The following is a 7,529-nucleotide window of genomic DNA, read 5'->3' on the forward strand; positions in this document are numbered from 1 at the left end:
TTAGCTGAGAGGGGCTGTTTATTTTGCGATACTGGATTCCCAGGGTCTGCTGGGGGAGATAGGATGCCGGGACCCTGGGAAGGGAGGGGGCCGGGGGGAGGCTCTGTCCCACTACCCGGGGAGGCTGCTTCCCCTGACCCCCCCGCTTACACCCTGAACCCTGAGGAAAAGCCTAGGAACTAACTTTGTCGCGCACCTACTCTCAGTGTAGCCAAGCTAGGCGGTCTACTGGCAGCCCAAGTTCATGGTGGTCATTCTTTTTTGTGGTTGGTGGTGGTCGTGGGGCTTGAACTCTGGGCCTGGGCGCTGTCCCTGAGCTCTTCAGCTCAAGGCGAGCGCTCTACCGCTTGAGCCACAGTGCCACTTCCGGTTTTCATGTGGTTTATTGGAGATGAGTTTCAGGCAGTTTCCCTGTCTAGGCTGGCTTTGAACCGTGATCCTCAGATCTCAGCCTCCTGAGTAGCTAGGATTACAGGCGTGCGCCACCGGCGCCTGGTGCACACAATAAACATTAGATGACTTTCACTCATTTCATAGGCGAGCAGAGAGCAGCAGATGCGCTGACCTCGCGGGCTCCTGGGCCCTTCCAGTGGCCACATTGGACTAGCTCGGACCAGAGGGGTGAGGATGGAGCCCAAGGACTTATCTGGGTCCAGCAGGCACACTGCCCGGGGCCACAGTGTTTTTGGAGATCTATGAAAATGTTTTCTTTAAAAGCAGAAGGGACAAAAATAACGTTTCGATTACTGAAAATGTTTTGCTATACAACGTTAATATATTCCTCTTTATACCCACACAGCTATAAAATATGGTTTTAATATTGCTTTAGGAAGACAGGAGCCCACAAAGAAAGAAAAAAAAACTGCCTACAACCCACGAAGGTCCTCATATGGCCCTGGAAAGGCGTTTCTAAAGAATCCAAGAAGAGTCTGTGTTCTCTTGGCTTAGATTTTAGTTCAGGTTCACAGATCCCAGACACTGCTCTGGGGAGAGGTGCTAAGCCTAGGGACTCTCTGGGCAGAGACACCAGCCCAGAGGGCCAGAGGGGAGAAGGCACAGCACTGGGTGTTCTCAGTTTCTCAGCAGGAGAGACATGAATGGCGCCTTGCCTGTCCTGCCACTCACCCATTGTGAGACTGGGCTGGACAATGTCTCCCAGCTTATTTCCTGCTCTCAAAGGGGGGGGGGAGGGGGGGGGGAGTCGAAGCTACCAGATCCTTCCTGGAGTTGTGCTAGAATTCAATATAATGTCTCATATAAAGCACTTGATCTGGTCATCAGTATTTCCCAGCCTTGGAAACACGTTTAGCCTCCTGTCTCCCTTGAATATATATAAATTTGACACCTCCTCTCGCTTTACCTGCTTTTAGAACTTTGGCTTTCCCGCTACTCTTTCCCCCAGGGCCTTCCATTTATAGTAAGGGCCTTCCTTTAACAATCCCTCCCCAGTACCCCCTCTCCCACAAAATGCACTTTCCAGGTCAATTTTTCCTTTTTTTGTTTCTTGCCCATCAGTACCAACAACCTGAAGGAGATGGCACATTAGAGGTCTACATTCCCCCCTCCTTAGTTCTTGTGCTGTGATTCATTCTGTAGTACCCTCTTCCAAAGGTCACCTGAGAATAAGCCCCCTCTATAGCCAGTTATAACTCCTCAGAATCCCAAGAACTGACCCTTAGCAGCACCAGATCCACTGACTAGCTCTTCTTCTTCACTCAACTGGCTTAGGGCTCATACTTGACTGCATGTTTCAAGGGTCCATTCATCCAACAAGCTTTCACTGCATGGAGATTTGAAACCAGGCTCTGTGCTGAGTGGTGGGACAAGAAAGGAACAAAAGCTCATTCACTCATCATCCTTCCATTCGTCCATCTACCCACCCACCCATGTCTAAGGCTTCCCACATGGCTGCTCAGTATTAGGGTCAGACAGACATGTTACTTGCTTCTGTGTATCTTACAGTCCTGTGGCAAAGGCAAATATTAATTACATGATTATGAATTTTTCAGATCGCAATTATGATTTTATGCTACAAACTAAAATGAATGATTCAAGGGAGTGTACTTGGTGGTATCTCGTGGGGGAGGGAATTACTGAGGTGAATAAAATATACCTCTTTCTTCATGGCGGTTTGTTGTATGTCCAACTTGCCAAATATGTGCCTTTGAACATCTTTTCATTTACATCAACATGTCCAAATTTAAGTTGGAGGTGGGCGGACATGGAACAGGCACGAACAGAATATTTAATGTTTGTATTGGACATGGATAGGAAGATCATCTGGGTAGTAGTGTCATCCTACCAACATTATCTCCCCCTAGTTTTCAGATTAAAAACAGAGGAAACTACCTGCCTAGGGAATGGACTATGCTAGTGTGGAACAGGGCATGGCCTTGAACTTATTTCTTTGTCTTTTTTTTTTTTTAATTTTTGAAGTAGGAGCTTGCTACATGTTCCAAGCTGGCCTGGAATTTTCTGTGTGACTCAGCTGTCCTCAAATTTGCAGTCCTTCTACCTAGCTCCTGAGAGTTTGGATTACAGGATTAAATAAATGCTGGCCACGAACCTGCATTTACCCAGCTTGGTCATTCATTACTTTGGTTGGTTCCATCATTTGGGCTATGACAGCAGGTTCCAATCAGCTTACTGAGTTCCAACCCTGCTACATGAACTAGATTTTCCTAACCCAGTTCGGCTGTCACTTTCGACCTCCGCTCTCTCCTCCACACATCCAATCCATCACCAACATCAGCAGCCTCACCTCCAACTACCTCTGCGAGAATCTGTCGGTTTCTCTCCCCCTTCTTCTGCCACTTACCCAAGCCAAGTTGTCTTCTATCTCAGCATGCTAACTGATCTTCCCCTGTCTAGTCTGCCAACCTGTCCTTGGCCCTGAAGCTCAAGTGATCTCTCTTAAAATGCAGATTTGAATGTCAATCCTGGGGTTGAAATCCTGAGCAGTGAATTTCAAGGTTCTTAGAATAAAGACAGATTTTTTAAGACAGCCCCCAAGGCCCTCTGTGCTTCATCTGCCTCTCAATCCAGAATCTCTACTTCCATAGTTTTAGACACTTTTGCCTGTGATTTCCCCCTTACTGGATCCTTGCAAATGCTCTCTACTATCTCCTTGCTTCCACTCTCTGCTGGCCAACGGCTATGCACTGGCACCCTTTCAATCTCAGGAAAAAGCCACTGCCTCAGAAAAGCCCTTCCTGATTTCCTGGTGATCTCCTGAACCTAGCACTTTTTAACGGACTCAAGCTGTTAAATACTTACATATTCATGTTTTTTGTTGTTTGTTGTCTCTGTTTGTGGGGCCCACATCTACATGGCATGTGTATTCTGAGCACCATGTATGCAGTATGCTGCTGGAGTCCGTGGGGCTGTGTCTATCCACCCAGGGACTGTGGCACCATGTCTAAGTTGCCAGGGTCTGTGGTGCCACAACAACATGGCCAGGGTCTGTGGGACTGTGTCTGTGTGTCATGCTTGATTTTCGAATTATGTATTTATTCACTGCCTATCTCAATCACTAAATTCTAAGCTCCATAAGGGCAAGAATACTATGGGGCTGACCAGTATATCCTAGTCCCTGGCTCAGAGTTGAAAAATCTATTATAGATAGATAGACAGACAGACAGACAGACAGACAGACAGACAGACAGACAGACAGACAGACAGACAGACAGACAGACAGATAGATAGATAGATAGATAGATAGATAGATAGATAGATAGATAGATAGATAGATAGATAGATAGATAAACAGACAGACAGACAAACATAGACATGGAGTCAGTAATAGGGCTTGAACTCAGGGTCTGGGTGCTGTCCCTGAGCTTTTTTGCTCAAAGGAGTGCTCTACCACTTTGAGCCACAGTACCACTTCTGGTTTTCTGGTGGTTAATTGGAGGTAAGAGTCTCAAAGACTTCTGACTGGCTTTGAACTTCAATCCTCAGATCTCAGCCTCTTGAGTAGGCAGAATTATAGGTGTGTGCCACCAGCACCCAGCAAGCTCTATAAATATCTGTTCCTGCAAGCTGGGTGTATGGCTGTGGCCTGTAATCCCAGCTATGCAGGAGGTGTAAGGTAGGAAGCCAGCCCAGACAAAGATGGTGAGGTCCTTCCTGAAAAATAACTAAAGCAACAAGGCGTGGGAGGCATGGCTCAAGTAGTAGAGTAGAATACAAAAATCTTTAACAACCCCATCCCCGGTGCTCACTAGCTCAGCCCATGTTTCAAGTTAGCTTTTAAAGCCTTGATATAGTCTGTTTGTATCCATTTCATCTGGACACCAGGACTGCCCTGCTAGGTTCCAGTATCCTCTCTTTCTGTGTTGCCTCTGCATGTTGGCTTAGCGGCACCAGCCTAGAATCTTCTCAAGCCTCCCTCTGTTGCAGCTCTCCTCTCTGGACTGAGATCCTGAAGTCTCTGCCCCTCCAGACTTAAGAAAACTCACAAGGAAGAAGTCTCTTATTTTGATTATTGTCTTCTACTGGTTTGTCATGTGTCTCTGCCTCATCTCCTAGTAATGAATCCAGCTTATTTTTTATTTAATTTCCTGTTCAGATGTTTTGTTCTGTCGTAAAATATACTGGACTTTAAGAAATCTCTTTCCAGTTTGGTAGCCTACGGCAGAGCTGATGTTAGTTGCTAGGGTGTTGCTAGGGAAAGTCATTTAGCCAGGGCAGATAATTAATTTTATCAGTGTGTGGGGGTAGGTCACTGAGAAGAGCTGGGGGCTCCACTACTTCAAGAAAAAAATTCCTTTGATTCGTACAAGGTAAGATCTGCTTCTTGCTTTCTCTTTCTTTCTTTCTTTCTTTCTTTCTTTCTTTCTTTCTTTCTTTCTTTCTTTCTTTCTTTCTTTCTTTTCTTTCTTCCTTCCTTCCTTCCTTTCTCTCCCCTTCCTTCCTTCCTTCCTTTTCTTTCCTCTCTCCCTCCTCTCTCTCTCTCCCTCCTTTCTTCTTTTTCCTTGAGAAAAAGAAAAAAACATTTTTCTAGAGTAATGTTCTTCTGAGTGTAAGTCATTAAAAATGAGTGTCAGACATCTGCCACAAATGCAGATGCCAAAACCCTACCCCAGCCCCACTGAATCCGCACTTGGAACAAACTCATGTGATGTTCAAGGAACTCCACTATCCTGGCTCCATCTGGCTCACCCATGCTGAGCTGCGTGAAGTTGGGAGGGTCCCGAGAATTCCAGCCTAGGTCTAAATTGCTTATGCAAAAAACTGGAATGTGCAATACCTATCTTCTCCACCTCCCAGGAGTTTGAGAAATGAATAAATGAGTAACTAACATCACTTTATACATTTCAAAGTATTCATTAAAAAGTTCTTATTGTTATTATTCTTGTACTTATTTGTAATAAGATTTAAAAATTGCTCCATCTTCCTTTCCTAACTCATAGGATTTAATTGATAAGTTTTGTAGGAAGAGATTTTAAGAAAAAAGAAAGCAGCCTGGCAATGAAGTTGGATTGTTCAGCAACCTATTGTTATCTGTCATGAGGAAAAGTTCCGAACATGTGTGCAAGTGAGTTAGCAAGTTCTGAGATGAAGTTATAGGTGATAAATATATAATAAAAATCCTTAAACATATTAATTAACTCAGAAGCTATTTCTTAAGCACTAGCTATGTTCTAGGCATTGGTCACTGTTCATTACCTTTGCAATTCTGAAGCTGATTGAGTCCATCCCACAATTTTACCCAAAGTATGAGTTCCTCTGGCCACCTACTCTCTCCAGTCCCTGGTCCTCCAATTTTTCCCTTTTCTCTGATCTCTGGATCATAGTTCTAACCTGTTTCCCATTGCCAGATTGAGATTGGGATTATAGAACATCATTTTCAAGGCAGAGTCCCTCTGTCCTTAAAACTCACATCTCATTTATACTCCTTCATCTTCTCTGGTCATCTACAGCCTCCAGGTCATGCAGCCAGGATGAACTCTACAGCTTGCTGCTCAACGCTCTGATAGAGGTCCAAGAGACTAGCAAGTCTAAACTGATAATTTAGCTATAGTTCTACCTCCTACATGACAAACAACTTGGTTTCTCTCCATATCTTCAGCCTCTCCCTTCAGTCCCCTTGATCTTGGAATCTGGAGCTGCCCACAGCAATCTCTCCTTGTACGTCAACTCACCCATTTCCTCACCATTTCCTTGTTTGGACTCTTCCCTGTGATGAAGCCTATAACTTTAATCACTTCGGATTTTCCCCACCCATCTTGTCAGTTCCTTCCCTATCTGGTCTGAATACCCTGCTCACCTATTTTTAACCTTATCTTCAGCAACACTCTCATTCTTTAATGTGTGTGCTTTCTCTCTTATTAACCCCTAACCTAAATCAACCAAGCAAAGCAATGGGAATATTCCAGATTTCTGTGAGTAATGCTACTTGAAACCCTAACCTTGCCAATTGCTCTGGTACAAACTCTTGAATACTATGTTTAACTCTACTTCTTTTTTTTTTTTTTGTCTTTTTTTATTTTTTTTATTTTTTGGGTCCGGTCGTGGGGCCTGAACTCTGGGCCTGGGCGCTGTCCCTCAGCTCTTCAGCTCAAGGCTAGTGCTCTACCACTTGAGCCACAGCCCCACTTCTGGCTTTTTTCTTTTTTCTTATGTGGTGCTGAGGAATCGAACCCAGGGCCTCATGCATGCAAGGCAAGCGCTCTACCACTGAGCCAACTTCCCAGCCCTTAACTCTACTTCTTAAAGCTATTCCTAGTCACTTTCCTTTTCCATCCTTGTTGGTAGTTTACATCTTTCTTCTAGTTCCTACCATGTTTTCAAGCCTGCTGTATCACGCTTGTGCATTCTTTGAGAAGTAACTCCCTCTCCTATTTCATCCCTCAAGTAGAAAACATTAGACGTTAGTTCTTTCAAATCTCCACATCTCCTGCTTTCTGTGGGCACTCATCTAGCTATTAGCCTCTTTCCATCTCTTATCTTTCTGTTTCCCTTCCTGGTCCATGTTCTTGGCTGGCACACAGATTAAGCCTCTCATGTCTAGAAGGAGAGCTTGAGATGATGCTAGACCTGATACTGCACCTATGACTAGTCCTGTTTTCCTCCTCCTATACCCTCCATGCTATCACTTATTTCTCAGTTTCTGCTCATTTTCCATGTAGTAGCATTTGGAATCAGCACATGTCATTTTACTGAAACTGCTCTGAGCGGAGTCACCTAAGACCTTCTACTTCCCACACCAGTTGTCTGAATTAAAACAGACACAAGCTATAAGTAAGGTGCCTATCACTCACCCCTTGCAGCTTACCCCTTGCAGAAGTTAAAGGGCAGCACAGGGGAATGCCTTCCAAAGTGCACATCTGGCTTCAGCCTGAAGATCCCTTAGTCCCTCTGCTTTGGGTTTATGCAGTAGAGCACGCCCTGTGCCCAGATGCAACAAAGCTTTCCAAGTACAGCTGTGGGCAGCTTCCAAGACTGCAGATCCAACCATCCAGCCAGCCCAGGCACAGCCCACATTCCCATGCATCTCTTGCTGTGAATCTAGCAACCTAACTCAT

Source organism: Dipodomys merriami, unplaced genomic scaffold, assembly GCF_024711535.1.
Source record: "Dipodomys merriami isolate MVZ:Mamm:240054 unplaced genomic scaffold, mDipMer1.0.p SCAF_21, whole genome shotgun sequence".
Taxonomy (NCBI): Eukaryota; Metazoa; Chordata; class Mammalia; order Rodentia; family Heteromyidae; genus Dipodomys; species Dipodomys merriami.